The 26426-nt window shown below is 41.1% G+C and overlaps 1 long non-coding RNA gene across 2 annotated transcripts in view; it reads left to right on the forward strand.

Moving 5' to 3' along the window:
- Positions 1-26426, forward strand: part of LOC306817932 — a 140173-nt gene that overhangs the window by 62013 nt on the left and 51734 nt on the right. For both annotated transcript variants that reach the window (XR_013778100.1, XR_013778101.1), the window contains exon 4: positions 21982-22041. This is a non-coding gene — a long non-coding RNA (uncharacterized lncRNA). The remainder of the gene's footprint in view (positions 1-21981; positions 22042-26426) is intronic.

Below are 26426 nucleotides of genomic sequence, written 5' to 3' on the forward strand. Positions count from 1 at the left end.
TCATTGGAGTAAAATTGTAGTCTTAAACTACACAGGTCACCAGTGGCTTTCCATCTTGAACAAGTCTTCTGAGATGGTCCCCTCCCTGCCCCGCCTTCTCCTTCACCTACTTACACACACACACACACACACACACACACGCACACACACACACACACAACCGACACTGGTTGTAAATGCTGAACACGGCCTTGTTGTACTTGAAAACAAATCATTGCAGTGTGGCTTAATAATGTAACAAGTCTTTAAAGCCGCCCAAACAAGTTGATCCGCTCCAATACAAACATGGGAACCTTTTTCATTACATGACCCGACCATCCCAACCCTTTCAAAGTGCTGTTTTTGTTCTAATCAGCACACTAATTCCTAAATGGGTCAATCCCAAAAAAAAGTGGCTTTTGTAGATTAAAAAAAAAAAATTTCTTTAGGAGGACTTTTTGTGCCTCTATTAGTGAGAGAGGTCAGTGGATAGTCTGAAATCAGAGGTTAAAGGGTGGGGAACGACATACAGGAACAGACCCACAGGTCGAATTAAACTTGAGATTACATTCTCTTTACATGGAGTGAACTAATGATCATTCACCAATACCACAGCCTTGTCGATTCATGAAGCGAAGTGAAACACAGGAGCACAGAAAAAGTGGCAAGCTTGGTCATCTTCAAATATGAAGCAGATTTTCTCTTCACAGTCACACTCCTGAATTGAGTGGAGAATACGATTCTGAGTTTAATATTATCATGCCACCTTAAAATGATCAAATGCAAGGCACCCGTTTAGCTCTCTCTTTTTGCTGTCTTATCCAACAAAGGTGCAAACATTTTTTTCGAACTCCTGTGTCAACAAGTTTGTTTTCAAATACAGACACAACTTTCTGTGCTGTTTAAAAAAGGGTACCTGCAAAAAAAAAAAGGAACAACAACTAAACTGTATGTTTTTCAGTTACCTTAATTTCTGCTGTGTGATTGAAAAAGTGATGCAAAATGCCACGGTGTCTGTCTCTTTTTAATTTGAAGCCTTTTTATTCCACCTCTTTCTTTGACCTTCTTTTGCTTTTCTGTGTTCTACTGCATTGATTTTGGTCAAGGCTCACTGGACTCCTTTCCTTTTTAAAAAAAAAAAAAAAAGCAACAAAACTAATGTTCCCTTGATAATACCATTGATCAGGAGTTCACTGCTGTCTGTGTATCTTCTCTTAGCAAGAGCCTGCATAAGAGATAAATCGTCTATTGTACATCATATGAACGGTCAATCTCAATCAGCGTCTTTTGTTAGAGGTCTCAGTACTGATATCCAAAGCTTCATTATTTCTCTTCCTTTGTCCCCGGAGTACTTCTTGCGTCTGAATTCCAGTCATATTTCATGAGGGACAAAAGTCCCTGCAAGCACACAGATTTGCTACCTGAGCAATTCCACTGTGGACATTGTGAAACTGAGACTGCTTAGACGGCGTAACCCTACCAGTAATTGAGTTCCTTTGCTCGTCATGTATTGAGTCAGTTTCTGTGCAGTTGGGTGCCGTTAAAGGTGGGTGGGTGGGCGGGGAGAGAAAGCTGTCTCTATTGTCGAGACTCTGTTTAGGAGAGGCTTGAACAACGGCGTGCAAGGACGGTGGTGTTGATAATGGACTAGCAGTGCAGTAATGATCTGTCCAAGGACTACAGATAGGAGCTTCTGGAGCAGATGCTCTCCTTACTTAAGGTTGATACGCACAGGAAGTCAGATTGAAAAAGCAGCTGCCTGAAGGGAAAAAAAAAAAACTACCCAGAAACATGTTTGCCTCGTGGTTGTATCACAGCCCTCTCCTTGAAACTATTTCTCCTTCTTCATCCATCCCTGCCCCTCTTTTGAATCAAGCTTCCTCTTTAGGTTCCTTATCAAAACTCTTACCTCATCCGCCTCTCTGTATTCCTCTAATCACGACTTCCTCTCATTGCTGCGTTCGCTTTGCACGGCCTGCTTTGTCGACTTGTTGGGTAATGATCCTCGCTCTCTGTGACAACTGGAATCCTTTTGTGCTGTCTGACACGTTTTATGTTTGAAAGGGAACAGAGGGCGTTTTACAATGGCCTTTTATGCCCTGTGAGAAATATATGAGTCTTTGGTGCAGCTAATGAAGGCGCTTTCATGTCCCTCACCAGTACAAGTGTATAGAGATGGATTGTCTGGGGCCCACACAGGCCCCAGTGTAGCCTGCAGCACATTGTGTCGGCTCCAGCTCTCTGAGTATTGATCTAACAGGCAAATGGAAAAAGAAAAGGAGAAAAGGAAATGCGAGGAAAGAAAAGAACAATCTCCAGTTTAGCTGTTCTCCAGTTTCTGCTTCTGACGTCGGGACAGGAGAGCAAGCGAGATGAACCCTCACTGACAGGATACACTCCGCCCCCTGCGCCCTTAGTCCGCCGTCCGCCAACACGACCATCATCATTATCAAGGTGACCATTACTCCCCCTTGTTTCAAAGACAGTCATTACGGCTCCTATAAGAGAAGAGGCAGGGCAAGGGCGAAGGACAGAGGAAGAAGAAAGATAAGCAGAGACAGAAAATAAGGAGGGGAGGACAGCTGAAAAAAGAGCAGAGAGAAAGAAAGAAGTGGGAGGAGTAAGAGGGTGATGATGAATTATGATAAGGGAAGTGCAATTGGGGAAGGGAGAGCAGTGGGGAGAGGGAGAGAAGACGTGTGAGAATAAATGAAATAATTATGAGAGCCACTTTACCAAGGGCACATTGTATTGTGCAAAAAGTAGCTTCACACACACACACACACACACGTTACACAGATGCACTAATGTCAGCCAGTCTCAGCTCATGTATGCTCTTGGGTGAGGGCAGTGGTTAACCTGTGAAGGTCTCCCTGTGCAACAGGTGGTCATGGGACATGGAGGCTCACTGAAGATATTTTTGGTCTCTTTATTTTCAGATAAATAGGATATATACGCTTGTCAGGGCCAATGTCATACACAAACAATTTTATACACACAACTACCGCCTAACCTACTCTTACTTGACCTCACCTTTTATTGCACATGCTTGTTAGCTTGAGATTGCATGGCCTTCCCCTCACTTCAAGTATGCGTCCTTTTTCGTGTGTGTGTGTGTGTGTGTGTGTGTGTGTGTGTGTGTGTGTGTGTGTGTGTGTGTGTGTGTGTGTGTGTGTGTGTGTGTGTGTGTGTGTGTGTGTGTGTGTGTGTGTGTGTGTGTGTGTGTGTGTGTGTGTGTGTGTGTGTGTGTGTGTGTGTGTGTGAGCGCGCACAGCCTGGGACAAATATCTTTGCCGACAGAGGGGACAAAATTATTCCGAGCATTTAACATCTAAGGCCACAGAACAAGGCGTGCAAGTAATACAGGGGCTGTGAGTTCAATGGTAATACAAGAAAAGGGATTTTATTTTCTTTCTTCAAGAGTACAAGAGGGAGCGGGGTAAATAATTCATTTCCTTTGGCTCAGGGCACGTCCTATTGTCACTGCCTAACAAGCACAAGGACGGGCTGCCGGCAGGCCTCTTATTGCATGTGAACGGTAGAGAGAGGAATGGAGAGAGACAGAGTGAGAGGAAGAGGGGGAGGCATGGTAATGCGCTCTTTGATCCTCCCTCGTTAGCCCTTGGTGAGCTTCCTCTGCTCAAAGCCGCCCTGAGAGATGGTCAAGTTGCACCCCTGGTTCTGTCAGGTGTGTGTGTCCATGTATCTGTGTGTATGCACTGGTGAAAGGACAGTAAAGACACTTCCTCTCTCTAATGTGGCCCAGGTGGAAGTGCTTTCTTGAAGGGAGCAAAGAATTTGACTGAAAACAGAAAAAAACAGACACCCAAGTTTGAGCCTGCTCGAATTAAACTCACCTCGGGTTGAAGTATGTGAACATATGTCTTTAGATTAATGAGGTGTAGGCCTTTTAGTAATCCGGTTTGCTATTAATTATTCTATTTATTAACCAAGTATTGAGATAAGATATACTTTTGTTTTTCGAAAGAGCCAAAGTGAATTTACAAAAGAGACAATTTTTTAAAGAAAAAAAATGACTCAAAAAATTCTCAAAATGGCTGCAGCATTGGGGACATCATTATCCTATATAAACCTTAACTCTACCCTAGTATAACTAATATCTATCTATGTTGATATGACATTAGCAATGTTTTTGAAAAGGATGAATACAATGCTTTTTTTTGTCAGTATCACCGTCACGATTTTATACTGATCTTAAAATTTTTTTTTGCAAGTTACCAATCAGTTCAACCACTTATTACTAATTTTAAATGTACAAAAGCTGTGCTGAGAAGTTTAGTGTGTTTGAAAAATGTCTTTGTAGGGGGTCTGGAAGTCTCGATACAGAACATTTTTAAGACCACAGATGCCTTTACTACATACTGATCATTTTTTATGCACAATTTGAAGGTGTTCTGCTCCACTTTAACTTAAGGATTTCGTATTGTTTCCTCTTTTGTGTCTTTTATGCCTTTTTTTAACTTTTCGTTAGTTAGTTAGTTAGTACAGCACATTGGTCGGCTGTGGTTGTTTTAAAGTGCTTAATTAAATAAAGTTGGATTGGATTGGTTTAAATCTATTTTAGAGTTCACACATTTATCATTCATTTGAAAACATGAGGACTTAAAATGTTATATGAATTCTGTAACACATGGTCAGATAGATTTATTTATAGAGGGGGCGGGATATCGTTGATGATTGACAGTTACCATGGTTACTCACTCTGACCGGCTGCTGCACACTGAATGAGAGGAAAAGGAGCTGCTGACAGACATCACATTTAAGTTAAAGTAGTATGGATAGAAATCAATGGATAGAAATAAATGATTGTACCAGTTTAATTTATTTAACAACCGAGGTCCGACCTTCGCGGATATGATCGCTTCCCTCAGTTTCCTTCTCGTTTTAGTTATCACAACCGGTAAGCTTCAGGTGGAGAGGCTTCTTAGTAACTTGTGAAAAACAAGACGGAGCAGAAAAACATTGGCAGCCTCAGGTGAAACACCGGGGTTATGCCTCCCATCTCTTAGCAGACTATGAACGTCTTACTGGCTTGTTTAGAGTTTGTTGTGTTGCTATTGGAAGAAGGCAACGAAGCATCCCTTTGCACTGTTTTCTTGCCACCTGTCGGTTTGGAAATAAGTATAACTGTTATATATAACCGGGATGGAGTTGTTTTTCCGGACTAACTTTTTAAGTTTTGTATTCATGTTCCGCTGTGATCCAGCTCGGCTGTGAGCAGATACAGAGTGGGAGAAGTGTTTAAGACACGTCAGCATGATAGAATGAACACATGAGCCCGGTTCTATAATCTCTGCTTTGGCAGATCATCAACTCGTTTAAATCCTTCACTATCTAAGTACGAAGATTCAATGCAAAGAATTTTCCTCAAAGATTTTCTTGTCCTCAAATTATTCAAGTAACTCGAGGAATCGTTCAGCCCTAATGAGGTGATTAAATGTATAACATTTTTAATATGTCCTAAGTTTTTTGTGTGTCACAGCACCTTTGATTGTGCCTCATTAATAGTACCTGTGAGCCAGATATTCTCATGGGGCTGCTCAGGGATTCCAATCATCAATTAACAATTGAGACAGCGTACACTTCAATATTATGACAATTTAATGGATCCAGTTTAAAGAGTGATTTTTGACAATGGCAGCTTTATGTTTTATTGTATTTTACGAGTTACTTGGTGTTTGCCGGTGTTTTGTTTTGTTGTTTGTAAGTTGCACAGTGCTTTGTGTCTTCTCTGCAAATTTGCTCAAGGCAAAATTTCTCCTCTTCCTAAAGTACATCCAATCCAAAATCTGAAATGTTAAATAAAAGAGGGCGTATATGCATTGAAAAGCTTTCCCACTAGTGCAGAACCAACCAGTAGCTCCTGAAATAAATTTTAAGCTGTACTGTGTGGATGGTAATAGAAGTCAGTCGTCATTATGTTCATTGTACTTTGTCTTGTTTTTTTCTGTGTCCTTGTTGGGTGGGGGTGAGGGTAGAAAAAGCAGGAGGAGGTCCAGGCCTGCGAGGGGACAAGGTCCAGGCTAATGGCAGGAAGTCTTTAAAGTTTGCAGCCGCCACATTTCATCTAAGCACACAGGGGGCCCCCCTGGCCACAGTCCCCTGCTTTGATCCTCTTTCTCTCTCTCTCTCCTTGGGTCTGTAAGCCCCTCTCTCTCCCTCTATCTCTCTCCTTCCATCTCCAACCCCAGCACGAGGCCAGCAGAGCTACTGGTTAATTAACAGCTCTTAATACACACACCCAGTAAATGCATGGATAGTACAGGTATAAACAAATAAACTTCACTGACACGCGTTAACACAAATGAATGACAAACACTGAGTAACACCATTAACAAGGCAGCTCTGACATGTGATGTGTCTACAACAACAGCTTACAGACACACATGTTTACATGCTGCTCATTTTTCTTATTTACTCCGACCAGTCTGAACTTCTATTTATTTGTTTCTGGTGCAGATAATGCCCTTGACAGTTTAATATTGTGATGACCATTTTCTCTAGAAGAGGTTTACAACAGTAGCTTTTAACCAAACCAGTTGTCTTAGCGGTCACTTGTAAATGCCAAAGAGATGAAAGTACCAGAAAGTCTTATATAGGAATTCTGGACATAAAGGGGGAGGTATGTAACACAACAGCAATGGTGTCAATTAAATCAAAAACTGTTTGTGTTAAGCTTTCCGAAAAATATAAACTGTCCATTTCAATCAATATATCCTTAAACAGATATGCTCCACTAACCAGTACCCCATCACTACTACACTAACCAGTACCCCATCACTACTACACTAACCAGTGCCCCATCACTACTACACTAACCCTAACCCCATCACTACTACACTAACCAGTGTCCCATCACTACTACACTAACCAGTGCCCCATCACTACTACACTAACCAGTGCCCCATCACTACTACACTAACCAGTGCCCCATCACTACTACACTAACCAGTGCCCCATCACTACTACACTAACCAGTGCCCCATCACTACTACACTAACCAGTGCCCCATCACTACTACACTAACCAGTGCCCCATCACTACTACACTAACCAGTGCCCCATCACTACTACACTAACCAGTGCCCCATCACTACTACACTAACCAGTGCCCCATCACTACTACACTAACCAGTGCCCCATCACTACTACACTAACCAGTGCTCCATCACTACTACACTAACCAGTGCTCCATCACTACTACACTAGCATTATTATCAACATTATTATCTCATCAACATGGGTACTAAACATCTAAACATCTACTTTTTTTCAGTTCTGATCCGATACGTATGTTCAGATACTAATTCAGATTAAAAAAAAAAAAAAGATTCATTAACCAATTGTTTTGTGCTTTGTGCTGGCTTCATATATGCATAGGAAGCAGTAAAAGCTGTCAGGTTTTCAAATTTTACTGCGATGCAGGGAGCGCACTTTAAGTGGTTGGGGGTTCTGTGCCTTGCTGAAAGACAACTCAGCTACCAGACCAACTTCCATATTATGGTCTGCATTGGGAACACACACAAATGTTCAGACATCACAGTTTTAGTCTGAAGAGACTTTACATAAACACGTAAAATCCCTTATTCTTTCCTGTAAAATATAAAAAGGTTGAAGACCTTACTCATTGTTATATTATTTACAAAGACACATTTACAAAGTGTTAATCCATGATCACAGCACCATTGATTACATTTCTGTCATTCTAACACACCACATAAAACATGTCTTCATGCTACATTTGTTGCCATGCCATTTGAAGGTTTGTGTGTTCTATTACTGTTAGATTTCAGTCAGTAGTCATATGTGGCTGTTTAGTGCATATGTTGGGTAGTCACTCTATGTGACCAGAATCTGGATGTTGTTGGCCAATTTGGCTGAAAAAAAAAAATCAAATTTTTTTTTTTTTTTTTTTTTTAAAGTCTAGCATAAATTGTGGGTAAGTAGTAATTTAGGAGCCAGTAAAAACCTTTAAACCTATAGTGTTTACATGCTTTGTTATACCTCGTGCAGTCAAAACTACACACGTATCCCTTACACAAGCAGGTTTTTGACAGAGGATAGAGATTTCCTAAACACAGAGGGTTAAAAAGTGTGTTTATAATGATACAGAGGGGGTTGAATTTTTGGAAGTTGCAACAAATTGTGACACAATTAAACCGCCGTCAGAAGCCATTCATGTCAGTATTCTTTGGCTAACAACTGCTTAATATCTCATTCAATAAAAGCCAGCACTCACAGCCAGCCGGAGAGCTACATTTGATCTAAGAGAGGGCACTGTGGCTGACCCTGTCGCCTCTTCTCTCCTCTCTCACACTGTGTGTGAGTTTGTGCGTGCGTGTGCCTCTGGGTGTGTGTGTGTGTGTGTGTGTGTGTGTGTGTCATCCTTGTGGAGAGGTATTAGTCTAATGGCAGTTGCATTCAAACACTTTTTATTAGCTTTTTTCTCGTGCCTCTGCTGGGCTCCAGTCACTGTTTCACAGCCACTCGCTTAAGCTCAATACACATGTATGAACACACACACACACACACACACACACACACACACACACACACACACACACACACACACACACACACACACACACACACACACACACACACACACACACACACACACCCTTTCTCTCTTTACTCTACCTCTGTCAAGCACACACTCACACAAACACACACTCACACACAGTCACAGGTCTCTAAGTGAGACAGGGCCCTGGGTAATTTGCTGTAGTGGAGCAGAGTGGCACTAAAAGCCTGCTGGGTAATTGAGAGGCTAGGGGACAGAGTGAAGCCGACTGCCCTCTGTGTTTGTGCGTGTGAAAGTGTGTGTGAGTGTGTGTGTGTGCAAAGGCCCCTGCTCTCTCTCATTATGCTGTGGCTCCTGCCTGCCTGTCATTGTCTGGACGCAGCGCCCACAGAAAGCAACAGTAATGCGCAGTGACACACGACGTGTGTGTTTGTCTGACTGTACGTGTGTTTGTGCAACGGGCAATGAGACATCATCTCTTCTGAAAAATAACAGTATCCTCACCCTGCCAGCCCATCTCCTCCACACGAACAAATGTAAACAACCCGCAAAAATACACACACTTATCATTCCACAAATGTAGTCTGAAGTCAATGGAAAACACAAAGCCCGCACATTCTGCCTCCCCTCCTCCACTGCCTGCTTCTCTTAAGGCCCTGACACGCCAAGTCGAACTAGTGGCGACAGAGGCCGCCTGTGCCGCCGCCTCACGTCGCATTCTGTCTCGGCCAAAAAGTTGCACTAGAACACACTGCAAAGACTACAGCCGACGGCCACCCACCACATACGTTCTGCATATGTGTGAGGCAATAACTCTCCATGCCAGCAGGCGGTGCTAGTCTGTAATCTCCATTCTAAAAAGAAGAAAGGCGCAAGACGATGAGGAAGAATGCAAATAAATAAACCATTGTCATAATACGCAAAGACAATTATTCACACGGCTGACGCTCCTAACTCGTACAACATGTGGAAGTGGCTGAAAAAAGGCCGACAGATAGCAGCGGAGCTGAACACACTGCAAATACTATATAGGCCCTAAAGCCGATGACCTCCTTGGTGTGTCAGGGCCTTTACCTTTACATTTGTGTTCCCCATCCTTCCAACATGTACTTTATACATGTCTTACCAATAGCAACTTGCTCAGCAGGAACTGTTTCAGTGCATGTTGTATTGCACAGTTCATGCTGAAATAAAACAAAGCTTCAGCTGAATGGCTTCGTCTATTTAGTTTACATTGAACGCCCGTCACTGCTGTCACAAGTTTGAATTCTGAGAAAGAAATAACAGCTCGCAAAGTGAAAGAGCTTATGTTCACATTACCTCAAAGTTTCACAGTGGCTACAAAACAAGCACTTGAAAAAGAGGCAGTTGGGCATTTCTTTGGAGAATACAACTCATACATGTACCAGGGTGTCACTTTGTCTACAGGAGCTGCCACACTCGACTGGTTCCTCTTCATAGTGCAGCACGCTTCCATTGGACCTTTTTGTTCCATTTTCTGCTTGTAGGACATGGGCTTTAGGAAAAAATAACTTCCTTTTTGTATGTTGTTAGAGCCATCAAAAATATTCCATTCACTCTTATAGTATGGGATATGATTATTATTTTTGTAATTCAAGGCACCAGCCTTTAAGAGCCAGTGGGATGAATATGATTCTGCTAGAATCACCATTTTAACCACAGGTAAGTTATTCATCCAAACTCCACTTTCTCCTACTCTACCCATGATGTTGTGAAGGAAATCGATACAGTGTGTCTTTTAATCAATAACTGTCACTCACCATTTCTTCAAGCCGACCTTTTTTATTATGAATGCATGTAAAGCTCAGCTCCTTGTTTGGATTCACTATCCTGTAATAGCAAGAATCAAGCTAGCTCTTTAGCAAGACAAACATGATTATAATGTCAAACTTGACTGTTTGTACTTGATCTAACTGAAAACACATTGCTTGCTTCCAAACTCACACGTTTCCCTTGTCGTTGAGAAGCTTATGGGAAATGTGGCAGATGTGTTTTCATCAGGAGCTCTGAAGTTGAATAATCTTGACCTATAGACAATTTTCAGTTAAAGCCCAAACATACATACAGTAGGCTTTAACCAGATCTTGTATGCACAGGACATAAGAATAAAGCAGATCTATTATTTCTTTATTATTAATTATTTTAAACAGTTGTTTTAACTTCTTCTAAAATCTACAGAAACATGTTCAGCATGTACAGCTCACTACTTCTTGTTTTCAGTGAAGTAACATCCAATAAGTGCTCAGTTCATCCATATCTTCTCTTTAAGACTTTAATTGTATATAAAGATAAATGATTAATAAAAAAACAAGTAAGGACAGAAACTAACAATGAAAAAGTTGTTTATATACATTCGTACCAAAATCGGTTAATTATTGTGGCATATGTCTTGTTTTTTATCTAAGCGTCTCCTGGTATGTGAATGATGTGTTGAATGGCAACCTCTAAACACATGCACCTTACGGACACTAACATACATAAGGAGTATATTTAATGGGTTCTTCTTCACCTTTTTCCATGGGCCTACATTTTAACTTTTCAACCTTTCAATAAGCTTCAGCTGTGACGCAGCTCACTTTTAGTCTTTGTCTTTCCTCTCTCTCTCTCTCTCTCTCCTTCCCTCCTCTGTGTGCCGCTCCTCTCTTCTCTTGCCTCTAATTGATGCTGACATCAAATCAATAATTTCACTTTTTTTGTTCTTTTGTCTGTTTGTGCTGCTTTGCTCTGATGGCATTGACAGGGCGAGGGGGAGAACACTGAACATTGATGGAGTGTTCCTTGTTTGGAAGAGAAAAGGAGAAAAGACTGAGATAAAACTTGAGAAAAACAAAAAGAAAGACAGAGAAATGAACAGGAAGAGAGAGATGCAACAAGGAAAAGAAACGTGTCACAGCTACATTGTCGGAAATGAAATGCATGGTGTCCATACTGAGCGAAACAAACACACCAGTAACTGTCCTTAAATCTCTCAGAAGTGTGCTAAGACCTTTATACTGCAAGTGGTTTTTGTTTAGCTGTGTGTGTGTGTTTGCGTATCAAGGTTGGCCCAGTGATGCCGACCATGCATCGTCCAAGCTTTCATGTTTCATGCACTGTTCTGCTGCAATGTGATCAGCTAAAGCATGTTAGCTAAGCCATGCCAGAACAGAGTGCTGTAAAAGAGGCTTTTCCCCGCCTTACACCAAGCCTGTCACTCCCGCTTTCAGATTCAGTGTGATGTGACAAAATTAAGAGATTGCACAGGAACATTTGGGTGACGATTCACAACAATGTGGTTGCCCAGTCGACACAGAGACGATGTTTCCACACTTGCTTAAGACTTAAAGCTCAACTCAGTAATATATAAACAAAAGTTTAGTGAGATTTTTCATATTTAGAGCCGACAGATTGACGTCATCTGATCCCTAAAGAAAGACATTGGCAGATTTTTAAATTTTTTTTTATGGTGAATGAACTTTTGAGGCCTCTCCATTAATGCATGTCCATAGGATCCACTTTGTCCATGTGTGTGATTTTCGACCTATGTGAGTATAATGAAGTATAGGTTATTGTTATTATGAACTTGAACTTCTATAGCACTTTTCTAGTCTTCTGACTACTCAAAGGACTTTTTCACCTCATGTCAAACTTATCCATTCACACTGATACTACGTAGTGAGACCATCAGAAGTAACGTATCCCATTTATAAGCTGCCTCCAAAGCAGCGGGAGCAATTCCTGGTCAAGGACACATCGGACATGTTGCTGGGGATCGAACCTTTCGACCTTCCAGTTGAAAGGAGATGACTCAACCAACAGAGCCACAGACGCCGCTTTCAGAGATACAGCCTTTCTATCTGTGTTTCACCGTTTGGATAGTATAACATCCAAACGTCTCAGTGACCTTTTATCAAATGATTCCACTGCGCTTACACAGTCTGCACTGACACAAAGGAGCTAAAATCTGAATGTGTTTAAACAAACCTAAAATGATCCGACTCTTTATCTTGCAATCAATATTCCTCTTCCTCAACTCTGCTGTCGATTTGATTTAATATTTGAGAGAAAATGCTGACAAAATATTTAATATGTGATTCACATCTGTGTCCTTCCAAATTTGAGGTCATCATTCAACACCAATAGAAACAGTCCTTTTTTGTGTATTATTGATTATATGTATTATATCAGGTCCAGGCTACAAATAAAGAAAGGACAAGACATACAATCACAGTGAAAAGTCTGTATTAAATATGAATAACCCCGTGTTGACATTTATTTTCAGAGCTTTAATTCAACAGTACAATAATCTCTCTCTCCAAAAAAAAAAAAAAGACCTGATCTGGTAGATAACCAATCACCTTTTAGCTTTAAGTAACTGGGAAGTAACCATCAGTGCGTACATGTGAACACACAGTAAAAGCACTTTAAGAAGCTTGCTGTGACATCGAACCTAAATAAAGGCCTTATCACTGTACAAAAACAAATCAAACATTTCATCAGCTTGTCCACAGGAAAATATCTTTATCACATCTGCTCTCTATGTTGATCTCTCGGTTTCCTGATCACGCTTTACGAGAAGTAGACACAAATGGAGGCAGGCAGCTGTGGGACATTGAAGTGTCCAGATGAAAGTAAATGCTTTAGGGTTCATGGTGGTGGACAGCAATATAGATTTTTCTTTCAGCTCCAGTGACCGGAGTTCAATTCCCAACTCATGAAAAAGATCTGCACTGTGAGGGAGCCTTTCATTGTAAACACATGCTTTCTTTTCATTTCTCTTCTTTTAACTCGCACCTTACACTAACTGTAACCTTTAATGGTTGTTAGTCTAACCTCAGGTAAAAGTAATCTATTCAACACAAAACCGTCAACATGCTTTTTCTTATTTGTTACATTTTTTAGATTGACATTCTAAACACTCTTTTTGTATAAATCTATTTTACACAAGATGACTTTAGCCTCAAATTGTCAAAATGACTTCTGCCCTTATTCATACATTAGATGTATCCTGAAAGAATTGCTTATTTTCTCTTTCATTCTGCTGCACTAAAGGACATTGTTATAAGCCTTGACTTTAGTGCTGCCTACGTTGTGGGAAGGGCCTCCCACACGTTCAGTCGAGGGATGGGGAGTTCAGCTAAAACACTCTTTGTTGTTTTAACTTCAAACTTTCAATTAAAGCTTTCTACCTTCACACTTCCAGTTCATGTTAGCAGAAGAAAGCTCTATGGTTGATTGGCCCCCACTGCTCCATTTCCCCACTTCCCCGTTCCTGAGCGCCATTACCTCTTGTATGCGACGTCGTAATACAACATGTGCATAGCTGAATGTTGTTATGAGGTGTCCTCAGTTTACAACAATCTTTTCTAAAAGGACACGCTTCTGCACATCGGAGATGAACACAGAGGCCATGACAGCTACTTTACTGACTTTTCTGCTTATTTTGAGTCATTTGAATCAGATGCAGCCATAAAATTAATAAAAACAACATTAGAGAGACACACGGCTGCGTTCGCTCATCAGAGAACATCATGGCTACTTTAGCGGCTTATTTTGAGTCATATTACTCAGCTAAAGCCTTAAAACTCGGCCCGTGTGTTTGTTCTCGTGCATGAAGTGTACGACGCAGAAGCGTGCAAAGCCAAAACCAAGGAAGTGTACCGTGCCTGAGGAAGCTACAGAGCGGTCACACTGGCTAAACGACTTTAGGTTTGAAGTGTGTTTGGGCATGGTATGGATATCCAGTGTGACCCTGAGAAGGCTACAGTACAGTTTGACCCAGAATGTGACACCCCATCACAGGGTCATAGAAAAACATTTCTTTCAATGTCAAAAATTGATTTACTTATTATTTTCTTACCTGGCCTTTTAATTTTCCATAAAAGGAAACTGCAGAAATTTGACTTCCAGAAACAACAAAGCGTGAATGATGTCACCCATCTGTTACTGCAGGGAGCTTTAGAGTCGCCTCAATGGCTGATACCATGCTGGATATGCTGTCTCAACCTAACTTTCAGTAAAGCGTGGGTGAATCATTTCATGATAGACTTAATCAGCTCTGTGATGTACTCGGTGCACTGAAGAGCCGTGAATGTGATGCCAAACATGATCGACCTCGAAGCAGGCGTAAGGACTCAGCAGCTTTTGCGCCATCCAAACCTGTGATGAGATAAAAAGAGCGTCAAATTCACAAAGCATCCTCAAAAGGTTTCATGAAACCCCTGATCGTGCTACATGTGAGAAATCGTCTCAACACATACGCCCTGTTTGTGTGTGTTTAAATGAGCTATTGGCATTAACTTGCAAAATGATCCCTTTTCTTTGGCATTGAAAGTACCCAGGAAGTGTATGGGAGGGTTTTTTAAAAAAATGGGTCAGACACCGAAGCTTGTGTAGCACAGCTCTGTGCCACAGAGATGCTGACGCAAACTGAACAGAGCAGGAACCTCATTTATAAAAGGCTGTGACGAATCCATTCTAAAAATGTACGCGCGCTCAAAACGTAGAAATAGCCTTTGCCTAAAATAAATTATTAGCATTAGAGAGTAGGTTTAATGATTTTGTTTAATGTTTGATTATTCTATCACGATATTAGGTCTACTACTATTCTATTTAATTTCACAGCACACACAGCACACACACGAGTTCACTATGTACAACCAGACAACAGCAAATGGGAATTCTGTCTGAAATCAATAAAATATGTACGCCATAACAGACAAAAGGGATGGACTTTGTGTGTGTGTGTGTGTGTGTGTGTGTGTGTGTGTGTGTGTGTGTGTGTGTGTGTGTGTGTGTGTGTGTGTGTGTGTGTGTGTGTGTGTGTGTGTGTGTGTGTGTGTGTGTGTGTGTGTGTGTATATGTGTGTGTGTGTATATGTATATGTGTGTGTTTGTGTGTGTGTGCGCCCCCGCCCGTACATGTGTGCCACTGGTTGATCCGGGGAAAATGGCTTTTGTCGAGTCCCCTGTGCTATGTAACATTACAGAGTAATTACTGAGTGTGTGCTTTGTTTAGGGGATGTCTAATTATGCTGTTTGGGTTGTGCAAGGCCCTGGGGTGTCACCGTTTGTGTGCATTGTCTGTGTGTTTGTGTATCTGTGTGTAGCCAGTGAGAAGACACTAATTGTGGAGGCGGTGTTAATGGTACAGCAACTGTCAGAGAGAGAGAGAGAGAGAGAGAGAGAGAGAGAGAGAGAGAGAGAGAGAGAGGTGGGAAAGGTGTAAAAAAAACAGGGCAGGAAAATGAGTTTGAATATTTCACTTTGGCCTGTCTTCTAATATTTTATTACTGTCTTTTCATCTCCAGAATCACCTGAAGTCATGTACTGTGTACGCTGTTATTGACGATATCCATCTTGAAATAGATCCCGAAACATGACTATTACCTTGCTCTTATTATTTAATTGCCTTTTAATACTTGAAATCGCTCCCACAGGATTACTAGCAACACAGGGACATTACATACAAGTTCTATTAAGAACTAAAACAGCATAAATAAGAAATGAATAATAAATTACACACCTGTGACCTCTCACCTTTAATATTAATGTCACCCAGGCTTATTGGGAGGAAGAAGTGATCCTAACTCTCTGCAGGTGATAACAGAGGTGTTACAGGGGTGATGAGGGATCGGCAGAGCCATTGGGGAGGATCACTGGTGTTTTTTTGTTGTTTTTTTTTGCAGATACTTCTTCTGCAACGCTGTAACGCAATGTACATTAAAAAGCTGGGACACTTAATATGACACGATTGTAGAATCAATGTAATTGTAAAGAGACATAATGACAGTGGAGCTTCGTTGTGGCACTGTTGGGGAAATACACTGTGAAAAGTGCTACTGTCCAGTGCATGAGGCTAGAAACCGTTTACTCAAGTGTGTAAGACAACTTGTATCTCTGCGATAATGGTGCGTGATTTAAAAAATGGCAGCCCAAGCTGGTTTTAAAATGTGACAGCAGATTTAGTTCAAAAGCATGACTAATAGATTAAACATTCACATTTTAAATAATTTCCTCAAAACGCAGGCCTGACGCTCGAACAGCACCAACGTGTGTTGCCTTTGCTTGAACTCAGAGATGACCCTCCTGATTCTCCTTAAGTCTCTTTCTTGGTGCGCTCATAAAACACATACTCATCCACATGTGCCCTTTATTTAATTAATGTAAACTGGCTCATAGCTGTTCTTTTTTTCTTTTTGCTATTTGATGCTGTTTATATTCCCTGTTTTACTGTTTTTCTTGGAGCTGTTGTGACACCCAAATTCCCCCCATTGGGGGATCAATAAAGTTTATCCTTATCCTTTCTCTATTCTGCTTAACATTTTGCTTGGCGTAAACAACCCTGTGCATTGAAGAGTCCCTGGGTAAGGGCTCGTCATTTTGAATCACCCTTCGGTTTGATGTCAGCCCTGTAACACCTCTGTTACAACAATGATGACAGAATGATATTAGTCAACTGAGATATTCTGTAACCTACTTGTGTTTGTTTCAAGGTCTGCACAGGACCTCTGCTGTGGATTTATATGGACCTATTGACATCCTTCAGAAATGCATTGTACCCGTTCTGTCTCAAATAGAGAAAAAGAAAAACTCCCATTCTTCCTTGTTTGTATAATTCTAATTACCAGGGTTGATTTAGACTTGGAAAAGAGAAGTAGTGATGTGACATTTCAAAAGGAAGCCTTGGTTTGAATAGCTATTGGCCAGCTCTTAGAAGGGGTCAAGGTACTGAGATGTGTCCTTGTCTGTACAACAAACAATACAATACCCTGATGTCACTGATGCATAATTGCTTAGCACATTTGTTCCAATAAGTTGTGGTTCATGATGATATGTTTGAACCCATTGGTTCATTGTATAATATTAAATTATTATTCTTTTCAAATAATGCACTCTGGGGCATGTCCATGAAATATAATAAAGACGTTTTTTTATTAGTATCATTTAGAAAATGCAGCAGTACAGCCATTATCTATTTCATGTGAATAATGGAAAAAATGAAGTTGCTGCAGTATAGTTGTCAACATTTATTAAATAAGAGATGCTTGATCATATCGGCATTTAATTTGTATCGACAGCTCTAGAACATGGATATAGCTGGAACAGAGACAGGCAGGCAACAGAGAATGATGATTTGAAGCATGAAGAAGAACACAAAAGAAGCCACACAAACTAAGAAGCACTGGGATGTAGCAAAAAAACCCCAAGCGGAGCAAAAGTTTGTGAACTGCCACTCCGGCTGATGAAAACGCACTCAAATCAAACAGGAGAGGAGACACAGAGGGAGACAAACAACAACAACAACAGACACAAGGAGAAGAAGGACAGACTCTGCCAGAGCTTCAGTACCTCCAACCCCCCCCCCCCCATCCTCCTTTTATTTGCATACGTTTACTCTTTTACAAAATGTGCATCTTTTATATGTGCTGTCCTTTGCCCTTTGATTCTGTCTATCTCTGACTCCCAGGGTTGCAGAGACAAACAGCATGTCCAAATGGTCTCGTTACATAACTAGCCACAACCTCCTATGATCTCCCCAGGAGCACAATGCCATCACACAATTTGGACACTGTTTGTGTTCATTTAGTGTGAAACTACTGGAGATAATGGTGCTGAGCGTGTTTTGGTCCAGTGACTTTAAATGAATGTGTAGATTTTTTTGTGTGCATTCTTAGGTTTATGGCAACCAGTCCAGTGATCAGTATTCTCTACGTCCAGTCTTTGAATGACCTTAATCTTCTTAACAATAGGGCTGTATCCCAGGACACTTGTTGTCCCTGTGAGAAGAAGCTCCACACATCATTTCTATCAAACTGACATTACAACTCCTGATCAGAATCTGAAGAGTAAGGATACCGATGACAGTATGATCAATGTTATTTACATACGTCCATACGGTTTGTAAACTTTTGTAGAGTTTCACTGCAACCTGATTTCTAAAAAGCATCTCAAAATGCTGACCACTCAATAACCATTAACTTCTTTGTACAATTCCTAATATTTAGTCTGGACATGTTGTACCTCCTAATTTAAGTAACCTATTGAATGAAGCAAAGGCTCAAGAAAAAGCTTCCAATGAACAAGTAATTTAAAACTCTCCATTCAAAAAATACTAATCAGAGAATATAATAATAATAAAATCACCCATAAAAAAACTGCACTGAATACAAAGTGAATGAACTTTCTCACCAGAGTACAAAAGCTGCACTGTGTTAATATCAGTATCAGAAGTTGCAGAACATGATGTGGTGTTTGATCACAAGAAGCCTTTGGCACTGAGAAGCTGCGCACAGAGAGGAGAACCGAGAGCATTGATTTCATTGTAGAGCAGCATGGAGCGTGTGCATGAACTGGCTGGAACATAAAACTATAGAGGCCCATTCAGACCTTGCTTTTTTTTTCTCTCCTTCCATCGGTAGATAGCAGGGACATTGAACTGCCGCAACAAAAGCAGATTTCCATCAGAGTTTCTGAGAGAGGCAGGCATTGTGTTGAAAGGCGCTTAATGGAAGCTCAGCTTCGAGCTTTATTCACACTAACTGTACTCTCCGGTCGGGAGAAACGTGTACCCTCACACATGCACACACTCTCACCTTTCCCAACTACCAAACACTTTTTGCTCCTCCAAACTGTAATTGGTGATCTCATTTTGATAATGTTTATAACTAAGAAGAGGTTTTGTGACCAGGTAGTTGCCTGTCATAATGCTCTGGAATAAAGCACTTAAGGCATATTACACTTATCTCAGACAAAAGTCCCACAGGTCTAAAGAATGATGTTTGTAAAATGGAAAACAAAACAGAAAAAACCAGCAAGCTAGTGTCTAATCTCTAATGGACTGTTAGATCAGCATCTTGACAGTAAGTACAAAAACATCATACTAAACAAAGCTTTAATTCACATTAAAGGGGATAGTCTTATCATATTATGTCAGTGTGTTTTGTTTGGTTTGGTTTTCTCTCTTATCCTGGGGACTTGGCCCTTGAAAAGCTTCGAATAATAGAGAAACTCAGTACAAGACAGAACCTCCAGGACTACATGTTCCAAAAATAAAAGTACAAAAGATTTGAATCAACATGTCTAATGTGTTGAGAACAGGAGATCGTGTGCCTCCATCTAACTCACTCCACCATCAAAAAGGATCGGATTTGATTCCAGGATCCACTCATGCATTTTCTTATAAAGCTCTGCTGTCATAAGAGTTTGCTAATGTTTAAGCAAGTTTTTAGGCACAACAAAGATGAACGCCCATGTTCCAAAACACTCAAATTCACATCCTTCTACCTAATTGACTCCCAACTGCTTATTCCAACAGACACGCTACGGCTAGCTTATGGCTAATAAGTGTTTAATGCTGTTTGGGTCAAATACAAACAAACAACTTTAACTTCAGATACACAACACCTCTGAACTCAACTCAGCCAACGTGATCTCGCACATAATCATGAAATCAAAAGATGAGTCAACGTCAGGATGCAATTTGTTAAACAGAGATGAACACTTTGTGGCTTATCATAAGATGGACTTTTTTTTCTTTTTCTAAATCTCCTTTGGACGAGTCCAAGGCTTTGAAAACTTAAGTTTCAAAATGTCGACCTCTGTGCGTTTTTCTTGTTATCTTCACCATTAAGAGGAAAACAAATCAACTACATTTCTTTCCTGTTGTGTTTTAGGGATGACCTCCGTAGAAACATAAAAGATCTGCCCTGCTTCCTTGTCTGCATACCTCCTCTCCTCTCTCCTTCATGCAGAGATGTAGTCCTCTGTATTACATGCAAGCTAGGGATGAGTGAGCAGGCCACCAATGGATTAGCCGCCAACTGACTCTTAAAGTTGCAGATAGACTTCCTTATTATAAGTTGTTGAAATCTTAACACACAAACATGAGTCCCAAGGTTTTTACAAACTAAGCATATACAAGCAGCACTGTAGCGTTGTCCCCAAATCACATCGTCCAATATTCCCCCGGAAAAGACTACACAACGGCTGCTCCGAAATCTGATTGGTGTTATTTGTAAGTCAGCCTAAATCTCAGAGAAGCTACACACACAAATGGAACAGGGCTTACTAATCCATTTGTAAGGCAATAGGCAGGCAAACAGGCAGGGGAGTGCTTGCCAAGTGTTGTAATCACAACTAAAGATGATGAGCCCACTCCCGTCCCCTACACTCTACCGTCCTGTGCGTGTCTGTATGCGTGCACGTTTGTGCATTTGCATGTTTGTCCTACATCGCCTCCTTTACAAAACTGTGACAAGTGAGAGAGAAAATGAATCGGTATCAAGTGGATAATCTACAAAAGTACACTAGGAGCTTTTCCACCTTATGCAAGTCCCCCGCTCATTCATTTGCAGATACCACGCAATCTCTCTGAGAACAACAACAAGCCGGCGATATGAGTTTTGAAAAGGCAGTAATTGTAAGCACGTTGGGGAATAAATTAGAATGATGACAAAATACAGAGATAAATCCAGCTTAAGAGAGATCTACGCCACTGTTTATTTGATTTCAGCTTTTCTCCCTATCCAGCTCTTACTCTCTCCTTCATTCCTGATCTTTTTTAGTGGGGTGGAAAAATGGATTTTTGTCAGCGATTTGGCCCTGAAATAGCTTATTGTCTAAGGCAACCACTGTGCGGGTACAACGTCAACATCACATGTGTGCAAACACACTCACTTGTTTCCATGGGGAGTAATGGCCGTGGAAGTGTGTATTGGCTCTACTGACACAATACACCACTGTGCTCATTGGTTTAGACTGTGTGTGTGTTTACAGTGTGTCTATGTACTTCTATAGTGTCTGTTGTTGTTATTTATAGATTAAAGAATTATGGTATAAAGGGGGTGAGGGTAGGAGGAATGTAGAGAGCAGGAGGGGGTGGGTTAGAGAGGGCAAAGGGGGGGGGGGGGGAATTGGATAAAGAAATGATCTTTAAGCCAAGACACGTTCATATGACCAACAATTGTTTACTCTTTTGTCCCTCTTTTGTGAATTTCATTTCCTCAATTTTACCTTTACTTCCTGAACTCTTTCTAACCTCACTGTTTCACTGTATTTGACGTACCCTTATCGAACACTTTGAAATCCAGGGAAATGCAGGTTGTACAGTAACAATTACTGAAATCAATATTTGGACAAGGTCTTAAACCTTTTGTGCTGGGAAAATTACAAAAAAAAAGGCCTGTTAAACATCGAGCTAATGAAATTAAACTTAGCTAACTCTGTGTAGTGCAAATATATTTGAGCCATATACCAACTACAGACTCAGCCAAAGGAAATGCTCAACAGAAAGTGTATGGGGAGTGAATCCTCTCATCTCACCGAGATTGACTTGAAAGTAGAACTGTTTGCATTGAAATGTTGAGTTAAGAGTTTTAAAAAGTTAAACAAATATGAACAAATATGAGCCTCCTGTAATTTCTCTTTTGTCTTTCTCTCGTCCCTGTTGTTTGTCCAGGGTTGAGGCACTTGTTACTTCTGGACAGTTTTCACTTCACGCTGCTCAACCAAGCATCTGGTAAGGGCTCCAATCGACCTTATATTTGAATCTCCTGTTCTCATTCTATGTGTTTAACATACACAGACTCACACTCACGTTCAATTTTCACAAGAACTTTGAAGACAGATTTCTGTCTTTCTGACATTTACTTGAAGGACATAAGGGCAATTATCACTGATTCATGCGTAGATTTATCTAAAGTAGACGCCGTAAGTTTACTATCATGCAGTGAATGCAACATAACTTTTTATTTTGAACAAAACAGTCAATTCATTGCCTTGACTAATTCCTGTTATAGTTGTATTACAAGGCACAGATAATGTGACATATTTATGTAATGTAATATCGAATAGTAGATTTGAAGTAGAAAAAATAAAATCATAAAAAAAATACAAATCTTTTAATCATCTCGGGTTGCAAATTCGAATCATGTGACTTACTGGACCATTGGTAAAACGAACAATCAATCATTCACGTTCTTGATATTTTAAATCAATAAATCATTCTAGGTCGAGCAAATTATGAACAACCAATAATTTGATGAATTGATCATCCTTATTAACATTAAAGTCACATAAGTGTTGTGTGTGTGCTGTGAACAGTTGAGAATAGAGACCAAATTTGAACCCCACAAGTCCGGTTATCTTCCCGCCTCTCACGTTTATCGCATGGAAACTTTGAATGCACATCTAAAAACTTTTCTGAGAAATGTGTTTCACTTGTGACTTTGTCTAAATGTTGTGGCACATCAGCAACAAACCTTTCACGCTTAGCTGTAATGAAAGAGAGCAGTGGACAGCGCTTTATAGAGAACAAGGCCCGGAGTCAGAGATGGACAGCAACAGCAAAGCCAGATATAAGACAAATGACCATTAAATTAGACTCAACTACTGTCTGCCTGCTCTTTGTGTGTGTGTGTCTGCGTGTGTTTAAACCCAGACAGTTTGTGTCAAGGCAGGGTCATGATCACAGATTGTGGCCTCATCACTGCTCTGCTGAGGAGATTTAGCTGGCACTGGTCACCCTGACCATGGTCGGCGTGTGTGTGCGTGTGTGTGTGTAAGAAGCAATCCTTTCAAATTAGCCACAACTGTGCCGGCAGCATGTTTATCAAACAGGGGTGTACTTTATGTGCGTCTTGTGCTGCAGGCAGGGAAAGTCCCTGTCGTCACTATGCCAAATAGTTGCATGGGACACCCGGTTTGGATGCGTATGGGTGAGTTTGTTATATTGAGGGGGTTCCCCATCCAGAGTGAGAGGGGCCCGTCTTCTGCTTCACTTCCATCAGACCATAATAACCGAAGTCAGTATAAGAGTATTCTGCTGCTGAGTGCCAAATGATGTCTCCACCTCTTTTCATTCACTTTGTTCTCATTGACCATTAATCAAGTAAAATAGCAGACAGGACAGACGGACACCGCATCTTTAGTGTGCTTCTCCTTTTGCAGTTCAAGGGTATATTAGAAGGATTTCATCTTTGATCAATAATTCAAAGTTGTGAAGGGAAAAGACAAAACAATGAACAATGTGTCAGATGAAATGGAACTCAAAGGTAAACTTACACACTGTCATACACTCGGTCAAAAGAGTACAGGAACTTTTCCTCCTGTCTTATCCAACGATCAGAACTGAACTAGGGGGAAAAAAAGTCACTGAACATCGCTTCATATGTAAAACACAAAGCAGATGCCAAGCATACCTGAAACTTAATGAGCTGGTCCCAATGGATGCTTTCAAGAGGATGTTCAAGGGCTTCACGTGTAAATCTAGCTGTAGATGTTGCATCTGACCTTTTTTTTTTTTTTTTTTTGCATTCACTGTTTCATTAGCTCATGTCTTTGAAAGTATTCAGGTACATTTTGATGTATGGTTGCTTAATATTTGTCAATATATTAATATTGTTGTCTACATACGCTGCTGCCTGTCTTGGCAAGGACATTTTTGGGGTAAGAGGTTTTTTTTTCTCTCAACCAAATGTATAATGTAATGTATAAAAAGATGAAATCAAGAACTGCATGGCTAAATAAAACTCAAAACATCTACAGCTGCACATTTAAAAACAGAAATACATGCTTTGGCCTTTATACTCTTTAAAAAAACAAAACAGGATTGTGTATAAGAAGCCCCCCCCCCCCCCCCACACACACACACACACACACACACACGCACTCACACCACCAAAAACAACTGTAGAAATAAAATAGTTTAAAAGGCAGTCAGGGAATAAAGTGTTTGTGTCACATTACTACTTTTCACAGACTCCATCTTTAAAAACTTATCATTATCATCCATGCTAGCATTTTAGCTTAGGAACCTGTGGACAAACATTGGTAGAAATACATATTGTTATTGAACAAAAAAGTATTAAACTGCGTCTTTGGGCAAGGTCTTCGCCCTGCTATTAGGGACCAAACTACTGAACCATGAGTCAAAATGTTTTCTTAACAATAACATGACCTCTGTGAAAAGCCGCACATCCCATGGAACATCTCCCAGCAGTGCATGTGCTACACTCAGTACTTAATTAGCTCAGCTCCATATCTTGCTGTGTGTTTCTTATGCTGAACAGTTCCCTCTCCTCTCTCTCCAGCACTGTCCGGAGCCGTAAGAGAGCTAATTGGCAGCTCGCTTGCCTGCCGCGACGGTGATCATGCAAATGTATTGGTGCTTACCAATAGCCGGCCCCATCAAAACATTACGATGGCCATTACCCAGAGCTGGTGCCGGCCTAACGAACATATGCTCCCCCCCAGCAACCTCCCCCCCAATTCCTAAACTCTTATTTATGTGTTTAATTTAATGTGCGAGGGAAGAATTTCCGAAATTAAATTTGGTTTTTGTTGGTGCCTCCAGAGAGTGGCGGCGTTATAATAACATGGTAATTTTTTACACGTCTTTATGAGAAATGAGAAAATTAATTCTTTCTGACAAGCTGTAATTATTGGGCTTGGAACAGTTGCAGCTGAACAGTTTGGGCTGTGGTCGCCTGGCACTGAGCTGAAAGAGGGAGAGAGAGAAGATGGGGGAGGCAGGAGGAGGGGGGGGGATTCAGTTATACAGCCAGATTCATATGCACTCACAATAGAGGGAGGAGAATAGAAGGAGGTAAATGGCTAGATGACAAGAGGAGAAGTGAGGATGACCTGAGGTGAAGGGAAACAAGGATGGAAAAGAAAAGGAGCAGGAGATGGTGCCATAAAGAAGAGTGGAGCTGGAGGATGGAGAAGGAGGTAAAGGTTTGGGAGAAAAAGAGAGCTCAGGAAATTGGACGTTTGTGAAAGTAAAATAAAAGAGGGAAGAGGACTAAACAGAAACAAGGGATGGTACAGCAACACTAAGTTACAATGAAGGAAGGAGGACAGAGAGGAGGAGAGACGTATGGTAGGTAATGAAGATAAGAAAAGACAAGAGGGAACGGGGTGGAGGACCTTTAGAAGAAGAGGAGATGAGAGAGGTGAGAGGCGATGTAGGTGGAGAATGGAGTTGAGTCCACAACGTCAGAGGGCGAGAGTAAGCTGTTGCTGGAAAGGTGAACTGGATCGAAGATGAGGAAAGGAGGCAAGGCTAAAAAAACAAAAAGAGGTGGGGACAGAAGGTGTGGGGAAGAGGTGAGAAGGATTGAGGACAACACCTGTGAGAGGCTAGGTCAGTTTAAAGGAAAGGAAATAAGAAGGCAGGGACGAGGTGGAGACGGCTGGAGTCATCAGACGGGAGTCCCTGTCTTCCTGTGTGATGTCATCAGAGGGGTGTCCTCTCCAGCAGCAGCAACTCCTCCTGTGTCAAGGGTACAACACGTTTAATATTCAGCCTCCATAAAGCCTGGCCTAACTCCAGACCTTTTATGACACACACACACACACACACACACACACACACACACACACACACACACACACACACACACACACACACACACATGCTGAATACAGAAAAAGCTATTGATATTATGCAGCCATATTGTCGTTTCTCTGTAGTTATTCACTCAGGCTGCACCATGAAAGCACTCTTACAGTTGTTGGGTGACTCATTTAACAAACCACTTCTGTACTTTTTGCCTGTTTGTGCATGAAAGCCAAGTGGCCATTTGTTTTCACAGCCTTAAAAGGAGAAGCAGTGTTCCTCTTGCCCCTTCTTTGCGTGCGTGTGCGTGCGCTCGATGGCTTTGAACAGAACACAGGCAAAAATGTGTGAATATTGTGTTTCAAATGGGAAGAGCCGGGGGGTTCTCAATCTGATCTTCAGAATTTTGGATTTGACTATTCAAGAAGGGACGAGTGAAGAGGTGATGTTTGTTTTAAAACAACCATGTGATTGTGACGCTGCGAATATGGTCTATGTGTTTGCATGTGTGATTCTCTGTGCTCATTGGCCTATTGTGTGTGTGTGTGTGTGTGTGTGTGTGT

This window comes from Symphodus melops (genome assembly GCF_947650265.1).
Source record: "Symphodus melops genome assembly, chromosome: 22".
In the NCBI taxonomy this organism is placed as follows: Eukaryota; Metazoa; Chordata; class Actinopteri; order Labriformes; family Labridae; genus Symphodus; species Symphodus melops.